Here is a 15,680-nt window from a genome sequence, read left to right as displayed (position 1 = left end):
TCATGACTTTGCTGGCATTATCAGCTCAGCCATTGTCTTACCAAGCAATCTCCTACTGAAACGTGATGCTCCCCCGTTCCCATCCCACGCCACAGAGGAGGGAGCTGCACAGGCACCCACGGAGGAGGCTCACTTAAGAATCAAGGGAAGGGGAAGAATGAGGATGCCTCTCCCAGCCTGCTCGCACGACCTTGGGAGTTGGGAAGGTGTCCTTGCAGCACCAAGGGAGCCTCCCGAGCTTTTTTCCACACTTTTCCTTTCTTTTCACTTTTGTTTGTATGTATGCCCATTGACAGTGTCGTCTCTCAACCTGATCAACTTGTCAGAGGGAGCTCCGGGAAAGTGTGACACAGAGGTTGGAGTGATTGCTGAGTATGCAGGGAGAAGAGGCTGGGGAGTTTCTGGTGGCAGCGGGACATTAGCCTGGGGCAGGCAGACGTTCTGGGGTGTTTGTGACTCTCGTGCACCACTCCCACAGTGCACTCTTAGCAGACCAGGGCCTGGAGGAGGGAAGTTTCATGAACCAGAGTGCAATGTGGGTGGATGGCACCAGCCAAGCAGTGTGTGTGTACTAGCATACACATGGATACTGTTTGCATGGGGGGCTCTTCCCATGACAGGCCACCTGTGGCTGTCTGTCTGGAGCAACTGGATGTGAGGGGTAGGTGAGGGTTGAAGGGCGGAGTGCATTAGCCCTCTCAGGATGAGGCAGACTGAAAAGTATGATGTGGGTGAACCCTTCTACCACTTTCTTCCTGAAAGATATTTTTTGGATGGGCACCTAGAATCCATAATCATCTCTAACTGTGGAAGTTTAAAAATTATCCAAAAAGTATCCTTTCTGCTTAGAGGGTAATATAGCAATCACTGTATTCCTCAGCGTGACACAGTGCATTATATGTCACTGGCATTCTATTGATATTAACCAAACAAATGTCAGGTCAGTGAGTGAAACTCGGAACCTCATTTTGGCCTGACCTAATTTGCTGAGGTGTTGGGATAATCCATATTAAGTAATGTGGGGTGAAGGGGGTAGAAAGATGTGAATTTGAATACCAGCTCTGTCCAAATTACTTCTGTTCTCTAATCCTCAGTTTCCTCATCTGTACAATGAGAGACTTGAAAATGCACTACTACGGACATCATCCCATCGTCTGTCTAACTTCCAGATAAAAATCCAAACTGCTTATGGAGACTCAAGATGGCACAGTGAGAACAACCCAGGATTGAAGCTCTCGGTGAATGCGCAGAGAGGGTGAGTCAGGGCCGCATTTCCACACGGATCTTTGTTGCCCACAGAACGGGGAAATTCCCAGGTATAAAAGAGACATGGGACACCAGGCAGAGGTTTTGGCTGGTGCGGCTGGCGGCCGGCACTATAGCACAGTGGCACTATACAGCGCTCCACACAAAGCGCACTGGTCCAGGTGCCCTGTTGAACCAGCAATCTGAGACTTGAGAGGGCTGAACTTGAGACTGAATGGGACTTGGACAGTGAGCCAGCCCAGGAGATTCCAGGAAAACAGCATTTGGGGTAGCACAGTGGGACAAACAAATGGAGATTCCAAACACTCCCGGTGGAGAGGTTCCCTTAGGGCACAGCTGAACCCAGTATAGTGCAGCTCTGTGGGGGAGGGTCGTCCGCCATTACCGAGGCAATCCACCCCTACTGAGGTACACGCCCATTGCTGACACAGCCTGCCATTGCTGAGGCAACTCGCTACAACAGAGAGACTCCGCCGCAGGGTGTAGCCCATGGCAGCAGGGTGGAGACCGCAGCAGAAGGGCAGAGCCTGCAGCAACAGGGCGAACCTCACACCAGCAGGGCAGAGCCTCGGAAGGCAAATAGTGACTAGACTGCCTCCTAGCTGGGCAGGACAGCACAACGGACACTCACAAAGAAAGCCCCAACCCCCCGGTGACAGAGCATCTGAGAAAAAAAAAGAGTTTTTTTTTTATGAGTTCTGCTGCAGCAGAATTAAACGTAGCAGCCTAACAGCCCTGAATGAACAACAGAGCTCACATCTCAGCAATTGAGCTCCTATAAAGTACAGACTGTCTCCTCAAGCAGCTCCCTGACCCCTCTATATCCAGAAGACTGACATTTGGCAGACATCATTCTTGGACAAAGATAGCAGAAAAAGAAACTGGTAGCATCCCTCACTGTTCTGCAGCTGCTAGGGGTGCAACCCAGACAAGCAGGGCCTGGAGTGGACCTCAGCAGTCGTACAGTGGAGGGGCTAGACTGGTAGAAGGAAAACTAAGAAACAGAAATACTTAATCATCAACAATCTGGGTGTCCACTCAGACACCCAATCGAAAAGTCAGCAACTACACAGACGACAGGTGGATAAATCCACAAAGATGGGAAGAAAACAGCGCAAAAAGGAGGAAAACACCCGAAACCAGAACACCTTGCCTCCTACAAAGGACCAAAACTCCTCACCAGCAAAGAAACAAAGCTGGATGGAGAATGACTGTGACAAAATGACAGAATTAGACTTCAGAAGGTGGATAATGAGAAACTTTTGTGAGCTAAAAGAACATGTTTTAAATCAATGCAAAGAAACTAAGAACCTTGAAAAAAGATTTGAGGAAATGATAACAAGAATGGATACCTTAGAGAGGAATATGAATGAATGAAAGCAGCTAAAAAACACAATACGAGAACTTTGTGAAGCATGCACAAGTTTCAACAGCTGAATTGACCAAGCAGAAGAAAGAATATCAGAAGTTGAAGATCAACTCAATGAAATAAAACGAGAAACCAAGATCAGAGAAAAAAGTGCAAAAAGGAATGAACAAAGTCTCCAAGAAATGTGGGACTATGTGAAGAGACCTAACCTATGTTTGATAGGTATACCAGAAGGGGACGAAGAGAATGAATCCAAGCTGGAAAATACTCTTCAGGACATCATCCAGGAAAATTTCCCCCACCGAGCAAGACAGGCCAACACTCAAATGCAGGAAATACAGAGAACACCACAAAGATATTCTGCAAGAAGAGCAACCCCAAGGCACATAATCATCAGATTCACCAGAGTTGAAATGAAGGAGAAAATGCTAAGGGCAGCCAGAGAGAAAGGTCACCCACAAAGGGAAGCCCATCAGACTCACAACAGATCTCTCGGCAGAAACACTACAAGCCACAAGAGAGTGGGGGCCAATATTCAACATCCTTAAAGAAAAGAACTTTCAACCCAGAATTTAATATCCAGCCAAACTAAGCTTCATAAGTGAAGGAAAAATAAAATCCTTTGCGAACAAGCAAGTACTCAGAGATTTTGTCACCACCAGGCCTGCTTTACAAGAGCTCCTGAAAGAGGCACTACACATAGAAAGGAACAACCAGTACCAGCCATTCCAAAATCACACCAAATGCTAAAGAGCATCAACATAATGAAGAATCTACAACAACTAACGGGCAAAACAGCCAGCTAGCATCAAAATGGCAGTATCAAATTCACACATAACAATATTAACCCTAAATGTAAATGGACTAAATGCACCAATCAAAAGACACAGACTGGCAAATTTTATAAAAATCCAAAACCCATCAGTGTGCTGTATCCAGGAAACCCATCTCACATGCAAGGATACACAAAGGCTCAAAATAAAGGGATGGAGGAAGATTACCAAGAAAATGGAGAGCAAAAAAAAAGCAGGAGTTGCAATTCTTGTCTCTGATAAAATAGACTTTAAAGCAACAAAGATCAAAAGAGACAAAGAAGGCCATTACATAATGGTAAAAGGATGGATACAACAAGAAGAGCTAATGATCCTAAACATATATGGACCCAATACAGGAGCACCCAGATACATAAGGCAAGTTTTTAATGACTTACAAAGAGACTTAGACTCCTACACAGTAATAGTGGGAGACTTTAACACTCCACTGTCAATATTAGACAGATCAACCAGACAGAAAATCAACAAGGATATCCAGGGCTTGAACTCAGACCTGGAGCAAGCAAACCTGATAGACATTTACAGAACTCTCCACCCCAAATCCACAGAATATACATTCTTCTCAGCACCACATCACACCTACTCTAAAATTGACCACATAATTGGAAGTAAAGCACTCCTCAGCAAATGCAAAACAACTGAAATCATAATAAACAGTCTCTCAGACCATAGTGCAATCAAGTTAGAACTCAGAATTCAGAAACCAACCCAGAACCACACAGCTTCATGGAAACCAAACAACTGGCTCTTGAATGTTGACTGGGTAAACAATGAAATTAAGGCAGAAATAAGTTCTTCGAAACCAATGAGAACAAAGACACAACATGCCAGAATCTCTGGGACACATTTAAAGCAGTCTCTAGAGGAAAATATATAGCAATAAGTGTTCATACGAGGAGAATGGAGATCTCCAAAATTGACACCCTATCATCAAAATTGAAAGAGCTAGAGGAGCAAGATCAACAAAACTCAAAACCCAGCAGAAGACAAGAAATAACTAAGATCAGAGCTGAACTGAAGGAGATAGAGACACGAAAAACCCTTCAAAAAAATCAATAAATCCAAGAGCTGGTTTTTTTGAAAAGATCAACAAAATAGACAGACCACTAGCCAGATTGATTAAAAAGAAAAGAGACAACAACCAAATAGATGCAATAAAAAATGATAAAGGGGAAATCACCACAGATTCCACAGAAATTCAAACCATCATCAGAGAATATTACAAACAACTCTATGCACATAAACTAGTAAACCTGGAAGAAATGGATAAATTCCTGGACTCCTGTGTCCTCCCAGCCTAAACCAGGAGGAAGCTGAAACTATGAATAGACCAATAACAAGGTCAGAAGTCAAGGCAGCAATTAAGAGCCTACCACCCAAAAAAAGCCCAGGTCCAGATGGGTTCACAACCGAATTCTACCAGACACGCAAAGAGGAGCTGGTACCATTCCTTCTGAAACTATTCCAAATAATCCAAAAAGAGGGAATCCTTCCCAAATCATTTTATGAGACCAACATCATCCTGATACCAAAACCCAGCAGAGACCCAACAAGAAAAGAAAACTTCAGGTCAATATTCATGATGAACATACACACAAAAATCTTCAATAAAATATTGGCAAGCTGATTGCAACAGCAAATCAAAAAACTTATCCATCATGATCAAGTAGGATTCATCGTGGGGATGCAAGGCTGGTTCAACATACGCAAGTCTATAAATGTAATTCACCACATAAACAGAACCAAAAACAAAAACCACATGATTATCTCAATTGACGCAGAGAAGGCACTCGACAAAATTCAACAGCCCTTTATGCTAAAAATCCTCAATAAACTCGGTATCGATGGAACGTATCTCAAAGTAATAAAAGCTATTTATGACAAACCAACAGCCAATATCATACTGAATGGGCAAAAACTGGAAGCATTCCCTTTGAAATCCGGGACTAGACAAGGATGCCCTCTGTCACCACTCCTATTCAATATAGTACGGGAAGTTCTAGCCAGAGCAATCAGGCAAGAGAAAGAAATAAAGGGTATTCAAATAGGAAAGGTGAAAGCCAAATTGTCTCTACTTGCAGACGACATGATAGTATACCTAGAAGACCCCATCACCTCAGCCCAAAAACTCCTGAAACTGATAAGCAACTTCAGCAAGTCTCAGGATATAAAATCAATGTGCAAAAATCACAAGCATTTCTCTACACCAATAACAGACTTAAAGAAAGCCAAATCAAGAACGAACTGCCATTCACAATTGCTACAAAAAGAATAAAATACCTAGGAATACAACTCACAAGGAACGTAAGGGACCTCTTCAAGGAAAACTACAAACCACTGCTCAACGAAATAAAAGAGGACACAAACAGATGGAGAAACATACCATGTTCATGATTAGGAAGAATTAATATCGTGAACATGGCTATACTGCCCAAAGTAATTTACAGAATCAACGCTATCCCCATCAAGCTACCATTGACTTTCTTCACAGAACTGGAAAAAACCACCATGAACTTCATATGGAACCAAAAGAGAGCCTGCATAGCCAAGTCAATTCTAAGAAAAAAGAACACAGCGGGGGACATCACACTACTGGATTTCAAACTATACTACAAGGGTACAGTAATCAAAACAGCATGGTACTGGTACCAAAACAGAGACATAGACCAATAGAACAAAACAGAGGCATCGGAGGCAACACAACATATCTACAAGCATACAATCTTTGATAAACCTGACAAAACAAGCAATGGGGAAAGGATTCCCTGTTTAACAAATGGTGTTGGGAAAACTGGCTAGCCATGTGCAGAAAGCAGGAACTGGACCCCTTCCTGACACCTTACACTAAAATTAACTCCAGATGGATTAAGGACTTAAACATAAGACCTGGCACCATAAAAACCCTAGAAGGAAATCTAGGCAAAACTATCCAGGACATAGGAGTAGGCAAGGACTTCATGAACAAAACACCAAAAGCATTGGCAACAAAAGCCAAAATAGACAAATGGGACCTAATGAAACTCCACAGCTTCTGCACGGCAAAAGAAACAGTCACTAGAGTGAATCGGCAACCAACAGAATGGGAAAAAATTTTTGCAGTTTACCCATCTGACAAAGGACTGATATCCAGAATTTACAAAGAACTCAAACAGATTTACAGGAAAAAAACAAACAAGCCCATTCAAAAGTGGGCAAAGGATATGAACAGACACTTTACAAAAGAAGACATATATGAGGCCAACAATCATATGAAAAAATGATCATCATCACTGGTCATTAGAGAGATGCAAATGAAAACCACATTGAGACACCATCTCATGCCAGTTAGAATGGCGATCATTAAAAAATCTGGAGACAACAGATGCTGGAGAGGATGTGGAGAAAAAGGAACACTTTTACACTGTTGGTGGGAGTGTAAATTAGTTCAACCATTGTGGAAGACAGTGTGGCGATTCCTCAAGGCCTTAGAAATAGAAATTCCATTTGACCCAACAATCCCATTACTGGGTATATATCCAAAGGGCTATAAATCGTTCTACTATAAGGACACATGCACACAAATGTTCATTGCAGCACTGTTTACAATAGCAAAGACCTGGAATCAACCCAAATGCCCATTGATGATAGACTGGATTGGGAAAATGTGGCACATATACACCATGGAATATTATGCAGCAATCAGAAATGATGAGTTTGTGTCATTTGTAGGGACATGGATGAATCTGGAGAACATCATTCTCAGCAAACTGACACAAGAACAGAAAATGAAATACTGCATATTCTCACTCATAGGCGGGTGATGAAAAATGAGAACACATGGACACAGGGAGGGGGGTACTAAACACTGGGTCTATGGGGGGAAAAGGGGAGGGCCAGTGGTGGTGGGGGGAGCTGGGGAGGGATAGCCTGGGGAGAAATGCCAAATGTGGGTGAAGGGGAGAAAGGAAGCAAAACACACTGCCATGTGTGTACCTATGCAACTGTCTTGCATGTTCTGCACATGTACCCCAAAACCTAAAATGCAATTAAAAAAAATAAAATCCAAACTGCTGCTGTGGGGATCAGTCCCGCTCTGCTGGGAAAGGGTATTTGAAGATTGCAAAGCTCATTACAAATTCAGGAGGACTGTCCTGGGCTTCTCGACTAGCATAGGCTCCATTATTACAGGCCTACGGCGCCACAACATACACCCACAACCAGGCCCACCTTCATTATTCTCTCTGGAGGGAGGACTTGGCACTCTGCCGGTGGAACAGGTGTCTTCTTTGTTCTATACTATCTAATAGTATAATAATCTTCTGTCCCAGGGTCTCTGAGTGATTAGAACATATCTCAGGTGCTGCCAAGAAATTCGCCTCACCTGGGAAGTGCAATCATTGCTTTATGGTGCCCTGCCTAGAGTGAGATATTTATATTATCAACTACGATTTAGGTCTAAAAATAAGGGAAGTTGTCAGAGCTCAGGATTATTGATACAAATGTTAATGACAATACTGACAACTTAATGTGAAGAGCCCTGGTTGTGTCCAGGTTTCTAAACTGGGAGGGAGGTAAAATTAATAAATTAGGTCAGTGACAATACCCCGAGAGGGAGGGAATGATCCTCCCAGCTCATTGGATCACCTTTTTTGGCCTTCACAGAAAGAACAGCATGTTAGAAGCACAGTGTCACTAAAGACACACACCCCACACAGAGGAATGAAACTACTAATAGAATGAATATATTAATTAACTGAGCCATGGATGAGCTCTACTCCATCAAATAATAGGGCAAATAAAAGTAACCCTATTATTAGTAACCACAGATTGCTCATGTTCAAATAACGATAACAACTGAGTTGGGGTTGTTAGCGTGGTGTCAAAAGAAGAGCAGGCGGAATCTCGAGTCTTCGGGTCTTGTTCCCAGTTTACATTGGCCAGCCTCATGACCTCTGGGCCTCAGTTTCCTTAACAGCAAAATGAGGGGGTGGGACCAGAAGACTTCTAAGGTCCCATCCGGGTTTGACATGCTGAAGTTTAGCATTGAGTGTAATTTCATTGGTCTTTGTTGATGCAGAAGCCACTTCAGGACCCTACGGTGCCTGTGTCGCCATTTTGAACATCAATGGCCTTTGTCTGGGAGAGTGTAAGCTACGGAGAGGCCCGATTAATAGAATACGAGATCACAGGGCCGACAGTTGTCGCTTTCTTCCTTTCTGCAGCACTTCTCTCCTTGGGGAGCGAAACAAGACTGGTCAGTTTTGCTTCCTTTTTTTATTTTCTGGTTTTTATCTACACCTCCAGCAGAGATTTTGGTTTTTCATTTACTTTCACTGCAGGTTTCAATCTTCCCCACCCCCAAAACAATATCCTCTACCCTGTTGCATGAAATAAAAGAAGAGCTTCAAATTGGCTCTGCCTCCTTAAGCTTTTGGAAACGTTTAAATGTGCAGGTCTACAAAACCTAAATTTGGGGCCTGCACTGTTCGGCGGTATCTCTTTGCCTCAGAGGAATCTTCTGGCTTTTCTCCATTTCAAAGCACCTAGGTCCACACAAATGCTCTCGAAGAGAGAGCTTTTTTTTCCCCCCCTTAGCAAAAATTCAGGTCTGTCACCAGGAAAGAAGAGGTTTTTCTGTGGAAATCTTCCTCATGCTGGTTATAAAGCCACTCACATCTCAGTATGAACTCTGCTAGCTTGCTCCGTTGTCTTTGTGAGTGAGACGCGAAATCCACACAAAGGTTTAAAGAGCTGATCCATATAAAGATTGCTCCCTGGATTTCCATTGGGCTGCGGCTTTCTGATGACTGCATCTTTGCCGTGGACAGCTGTGCAATTGAGACAACAGCAGGACTCCAGATGTGCTGGGACTTGCTAGGCAACAGACTTAGAAGTTTGGCCAAATCAGCCCCAGATAATCACCAGCAAAGAAAAAAACAAAATGCAGGGCTGGTCCAGAGTCTTTGTGTTATTTAGGAGCAGGGGGATTCACCCAGGACAGAGATGGAGCAAGCTGCAATGGAAGGTCTACTTCTCATAGATTGTGTGAGGTCTTTTCTTTGGCTACAAGAAACTTGTGGGACATTGGAGCTGAGAGAACCTATTTACAGAGGTAGCACAGCATAGTAGTTAGAAAGCTGGGCTCATGAGTCGAGCCAATCTGTTTGAATCTTGGCCCTGCCTCTGACTAGCTGTGTGACCTTGAGGCTACTTTGTAGGGTTTTTGCTTACAACGCAATTAGAACATGCCTGACACACTTAATCATAGCTGCCCCTCCTTTTGCAAGGAGGCATTTAACAACTAGCAAGCACTGAGACGAGATAAAGATCAAATAGTTAGTAGGTAATAAAGGTTAGTCTAAAACTCAGTTCTCCTATCTCCCCACGGAGTATTCTTTTCACTACACCAGCATCTCCAGATTCACTTGATGATAAGAATCACTTGGTTGAGCGACTCTTCAATGGAGTCAGGAATCTGAATACGAATCAAACGCTCCACATGAGTCTTAAAATGCAAAAGACAAATTTGAGAAAGACTGTCACTACACCACAGTGGCTAAGATGAAATTTCTCACAGAAAGACGCTCATAAATTCATTATGCATCTCTTCTATACACACAGAAGACCGAAAAGCCAACCATGAATCTCAAGGAGTAAAAAGGACCCCAGAAAGAAAATCTAAACAGTCCTTGGGAATTGTCTTTGAGCACACAGAGTAACCAACTTTTCACAGAACTTCCAGAGTGGGAAAAAATGTGTTCGACTCACTGTGTGTGGTCTCCAGTAGCAATGGCTGAGAAGGCTTGTGGCAGCTCTCTCCCTCATACTTTAGTGTGATCAGTCGGCTCTGGGGTGATCTGGCTTTTCCCGGGACTTTGCTAGAAATTAGGGAGCTATCTGGGGCTCGTACATGTCAGGCATTCAAAGGAGAACACAGAAAAAGGGCCCCTCAGGTGAGAACAGCAGAGAAGCAGATGGTAAAAAATGTTCTTGGTGTCTCTTGAACATTAACGCCCAGGAAACTTTGTTTTAACTTTGGGTTTTTATGGCTACTTTGGGCAACCACAAAGGATAACAGAACTGTGGTAGCAGCTGCGCTGGGAGAGAAGCACGTGTCCTAAAGCATTTTAGGTACAAAGGCAGGTGGCTTCAGCTCGACTGCGGGTTATGAAATGGAAAAGCCCATTGTCGTTTTGGACTTTGCAGGGAACCGGGAGTAAATAATACTTCTCATATAGCTTTAGCCCTGTGCTATCTTAATTGCAATCTCTGGTGAGATTTGGAGTTATGCGTTTTTAACAAGCAAACCATAAAATAAGGTTTAATCTCCCCAGAGCCCTGGAGTTAATTTATCTGTCCACAGGCTAAGATCTTTTTAAAGGTTAGGAATGCTTGGGTTTTCTTTCTAGGTCTCTGGGTTGGCTGGAACGCCTGCAGGTATCTCCTACGGCTGGCGGCTGGAATCTGACTTTCATCAGCGCTAAAGACCCAGCCCTTAGGAACCTCTGCAATAAGAAATCAGGTGTTGGATTCAAGAACCATACCCCGTCCTGATGGAAAGAAATTGGTCTTCCTTAGGACCCTGTCTGTGGCAGAAAATACACATGATTTATCCCCAGAAGAAAAGGGAACTGAGTCTTTGCTCTACAACTAGGAACTGTGGGCTTTGGGGGGAACTATTTATCTGAGCTTGTTTCCTTGTCTGTAAAATGGGCATCATCAAATCTCTCCTGGAGTCTTCGTAAGTGTTCTGTGAACATTAAATGGTACGTGGATGGCTTTTATAAAAGGGTAAGGCACAAAATAGTTGTTAAGTTAGTTACTTACTTACCTGTTCTTCCAGGTGGAGTTTGTTGCCTTTTCAAAGAAGATTTTCCAACGAAGCAATGCCATGGAGAGTGTTCCCAGGTATTCAGAGCACATCGAAAACCCGATCCTGCCTCTCGGCTAGGCAGCACAGATTCACTGCCAAGATAAAAAGAGCACAGGTTATCACTCGGGCCTTGGGCCTAGTTGCCTTGCAGAATAGATAATACAGCCGGCCCTCCATGGATTCGACCAACTGCAGATCAAAAATATTCAAAAAAGTGTTTATATTGAACATGTACAGACTTTTTCTTGCCATTATTCCTGAAATGTTAGAGGATAACAGCTACCTGCCCTAGCGTTTACATCGTGTTAGGTGTTCTAAGTAATCTAGAGATGATTTAAAGTGTGCAAGGACAACACGAACATCCATGGATTTTGGTATCTGCGGGAGGTCCTGGAACCAATCCACCACGGATACCAATGGACGACTGCACACACATGATTTCCACTGTTCAGTTCAGCGGGGCCGCTTGCCCTCGTCACAGCACCTTTCCTGCCCTGCTCATTTCAGGAGGATTTGATGACTACTTCAGATTAAGCAGTTAAGGGTCTACTCTCATCCATCCTGCATTGCTGTATCCCATGGGAACAAAATGAGGGGAGTCTGCTTGTACTCTCGGCAGAGGTGAAGGAAGAAGGGCTCCAAACAATGGGTTGACGTGGCCCATTATTTACAGACCACCCTACAGACTTCCACCACCTGGAATTCATAGCCCCCTTGACTGGCATTTCCACCTCAAAGTCCTGTTACAACCCTCCCACCTCGCCTTCCTCCCTAACACACTGTTCCCTTACCCCTGGTCATATTTGCCATCCTCTGCTTTGATGAGTCTTCTTGCTGGATGGCCTTTCCCTTTTATCTCCCGCCAACTCATTTTACCTGTGAGATCTCAAACATAAGGCCGCCTCTTTCAGAAAGCCTTCCCAGATTAACGCCATCCCTAACTCCCATCACCCTTTCCTGTAAATCCCTTGGAATTTGCATATTTCATTGAGTTATCATAATAATCTCTCATCAAAGTCAGCATGGCCAAGGATAAGGATGGTGCTTACTTAACCAGTGGTCCTTGGGAAAAGCAATTCTGTCTTCTGTGCCCTGCTCCCTTGGAGCCTAGCTAAACTTACCCATAGGGAAGCTGCCGATGGATAGGGACCAGGTTCAGGAGATAGGGGAAGCTAGTGCCATGGCTTGGCAGTTCTCCCAAGCCCCACATTAAAGTGTGTTTATGTGTTCCTAGCTTTCTCAGTGGCAAACCATGTGCCAGGGATAAAGGATTAGGGACTATGTGTCAAAAGGGAACAGAATTGTTTCTCTAAAATATAGTATTAATCCCATCACTCCACACCTCAGTAAGTCTTTCCTGGTTTCCCATGATACAAAAAAGAAAAGCCACATTCCTCAGCCTGGTAGACCAGCCTCATGCAGCTGCACTCCCTCACTGCCATGCCTCACACCTCATCACTCTCCTCCCCAACCCCATTCCCTGGATCCCCCTTCGGCTCAGATGATACCTTCCAACCTAAAGTACCCAAATGCACTAGTTCTGCCACTCCTCAGCACCTTTCTTCTGTGGCTCCCTCCATCTGGAACTTCTTTTGCCATCTTTCCACCTGCCCACATGTAATCCAGGCAGCTGAAATCATACCTCCAAGAGGGTTTTATCAGATCTCCCTGAGTCAGAATCAAGTTTGCCTTCCTGAGGCTCCCGGAGTGTGTTGTTTTTTGTCCACTTATATTTACAGGATGCAACCACCTTCTGCTAGAAGTACCCGTGAGGAGGACCACTTCCCTGCTGGGCTGGGACTCTGCCTTCATCCTGCCACCTAGTTTAACACCTGGCATTCGGGAGTCACTCAACCAATACAAAGCAGAATTAGGTTACTAAAGGATGCCTCAGGACATCACGAAAACCCCCAACCTTCCTAACTCTTCTACCACATCCTCCCCGCCCTGTGCCTGTCTTCAGCGCAGCATCAGCACCCAGGCAGGCAGAGCTCCTGCTCTTTGTCCTCATCCTCCTGGTGTTTGCAGGCTGCACGGGCAGCCGAGGCCTCCTGTTGGGGACCTGCTACTGCCTCCTTGGCCCAAGACAGGAGGCTGGCAGCTGCTGAAGCTGAACCCATGAAAGGGGAACCTGTGGTCCGTCTCTACCTGCCTCAGGTGCTTCTCAAAGAGAGACTCGGCCTCTCCCATTTGCTTTTGTCTGTGGCTTTGAAGCTATTTGGGAGACACCTTGAGACAGCTGGGGAAACAGCAATAATCCAGTTGAAGCATCTGACACTCTGGACTGGTGGCATCTTGGCGGGGAGGCAGTGGACACGGGGAGGCTGTTGCTGGTTTCGTCTGTGATATGTGTTTTACTGGCTGTCGATATCTACAGGGAAAACACTCCCAGTGAGATTCACAGATAAAAACCAGTGGCCTCTGCTTCCTCCCTGGGGTGTTTTCATGAGAAATTGGTTTCTGGGCAGGGAGGGGACAAGACTCCTCCTTTTTTCACTCACCTTGAGGGCATTTGGAGGGGTATGAGAGAGGGGAAAAGGTGAAGCGGGGGGAAGTAAATCGAAGGAACCACCAAGGTGTGAAAAGTCACAAATATCTCCCTGGCTGAGAGAGCCCTTTCAGGGTGAGGGACTGAGCCCTCCTTCCTGTGTGGATTTTTTTTCTCCTACTCTTACCCTCAGTCCATTTCCTCACTTTCTCTCTTTACTCTGTAGGTCATTGTCACTATCCCATCTCTGGGCATCTCAAGGGGTACTTTGAGCCCAAAGCCAGAAACTGTCCCTTGGAAATTAGAGCACAAGTCCCTACAATATCAAAGCTCACAGCAAGAACTTACAGAGCTGAGCTGGCACCTGAGGGTGGGCTGCTGCTGCTCTTCCCATCTCCCCACTCCAAGTAAGTGGCTCCCAGCACCCCACCCCCAATTCCCATTTCGGCCTCCCTTGCCCACCTTCCAGCCACCCGCTTCCCGAATGCACCTGAGTCGGCGCATTGGCTCAAGCCCCCCACACCACCCCAGGCCAGGGCCCCAGCAGGCTTTCCCTACACCCCGCTCCAGGCTGACTTGACTGTGTGAAAGCTGGGAAAAGTTAAATGCTCTTCCCTTCATTATCAGAAAGAGTTTTATTCTGACTGAAGTGAACAATATGAAGAGACACTACAGAGCTCTGGCGAAGGATGAAAAGTTTCTTATATCCACAGAGCCACACTTCAAAGTGTCCTGTGAAAAGGTTCCACTTTAATTAGGGGGAGGAAATTGCCATGTAACTTAATTAATATCAAAAACATTTTTTTTCCCTTCAACACAAGAAAGAAAGATGGCTAGAGAGAGACAGGGAAAGGAACTGACGGTGAATGTGGACAGGCCTGCTCGCGGTCAGCATAATGATAAACTTTGTTTCTAATTACTTCAAATATGTCCTAGGTTCAATTAAGAACTCTAAAGCCACAGAGGGTTCTTTGCCACAATGGAGGTCTTCCTCCTTCATCCCTGATGCACTGGCCCTTATACAAAATAAAGTGAAAACCTGAGATGGTTTTATTTCAGAAGGAGACACAGAAACCCTGTTTTATTTCAATTATCTAGGAAGTATTTGCAGGAAGTGGTATGGGAGAGCGGGATCATCAGCTCCCAGTGCCTTTGACGGACATGCTCCTTCAAAGGCACCCCGTCCTTGTCATACAGCTCACCTTCCTCTCTCCCAGCTGCTCTGGGGGAGACTTCTGGGCATTTGCCTGGTTTCCCTTGTCTCTTCACTATCAAGCCATCAGATCTCTCCTACCTCCCAAGTATCTCTCAAATCCGTCCTCTTCTCTATTGCCACCATACAGAGTCACTTCTCATCTACCCCAAAGGATTTACAAATAAGCTCCTAACTGGTCTTTTCATTTTTTCTTTCTTGCCCAGTGGAACCTAGTCTTCGGCCAACAGCAAAAATGACCTTTTACAAGACATAACATCATGCCATTCCTTTGTTTAGAAACCTGTGATGCTGTCCCATCATTCTTGGGAAGAAAACTTAAGATTCCTTAGCGAGGACCACCAAGACCCTGTTTGATTTTGTCCCTGTCTAACCCTCTCATTTTTGTTCTTGACCACTATCCAGAGCGTCAAAGTCTTTGTCATGTTCCTTCTGTTTAGGACACTCTTCCAGACCTGTTTCACCCACTAGATCTCAGTCTAAATTACCCTTATGTATCTTTTTTGAGCCCCAACTTAAATATTGCCTACTCTGGGAAGGATTATGAGACACCATTTCTCCCACCCCCAGTCTAAGTTACATACTCCCGTAGAATACTACACATCATAATTGTAATCAGTTAACTGTGTGGCCAAATACCAGTTTGATATTTGTCCCTG

At 44.6% G+C, this 15,680-nt stretch overlaps 2 long non-coding RNA genes across 2 annotated transcripts in view; one reads left to right on the top strand and one right to left on the bottom strand.

The window, feature by feature from the left end:
- LOC108593726 (uncharacterized) overlaps positions 1–11,414 on the bottom strand; it is a 45,465-nt gene extending 34,051 nt beyond the window's left edge. Inside the window, exon 1 of the long non-coding RNA XR_001914274.4 lies at positions 11,279–11,414. This is a non-coding gene — a long non-coding RNA (uncharacterized LOC108593726). The remainder of the gene's footprint in view (positions 1–11,278) is intronic.
- The window catches only part of LOC118145705 (uncharacterized), a 127,621-nt gene extending 112,749 nt beyond the window's left edge, over positions 1–14,872 (top strand). Inside the window, exons 5-6 of the long non-coding RNA XR_004731017.3 lie at positions 1,095–1,255; positions 11,291–14,872. This is a non-coding gene — a long non-coding RNA (uncharacterized LOC118145705). The remainder of the gene's footprint in view (positions 1–1,094; positions 1,256–11,290) is intronic.
- The last annotated feature ends 808 nt before the right edge of the window (positions 14,873–15,680 follow it).

Source organism: Callithrix jacchus, chromosome 10 (genome assembly GCF_049354715.1).
Source record: "Callithrix jacchus isolate 240 chromosome 10, calJac240_pri, whole genome shotgun sequence".
NCBI classification, from domain to species: domain Eukaryota; kingdom Metazoa; phylum Chordata; class Mammalia; order Primates; family Cebidae; genus Callithrix; species Callithrix jacchus.
This window is presented reverse-complemented; position numbering and strand designations above follow the sequence as displayed.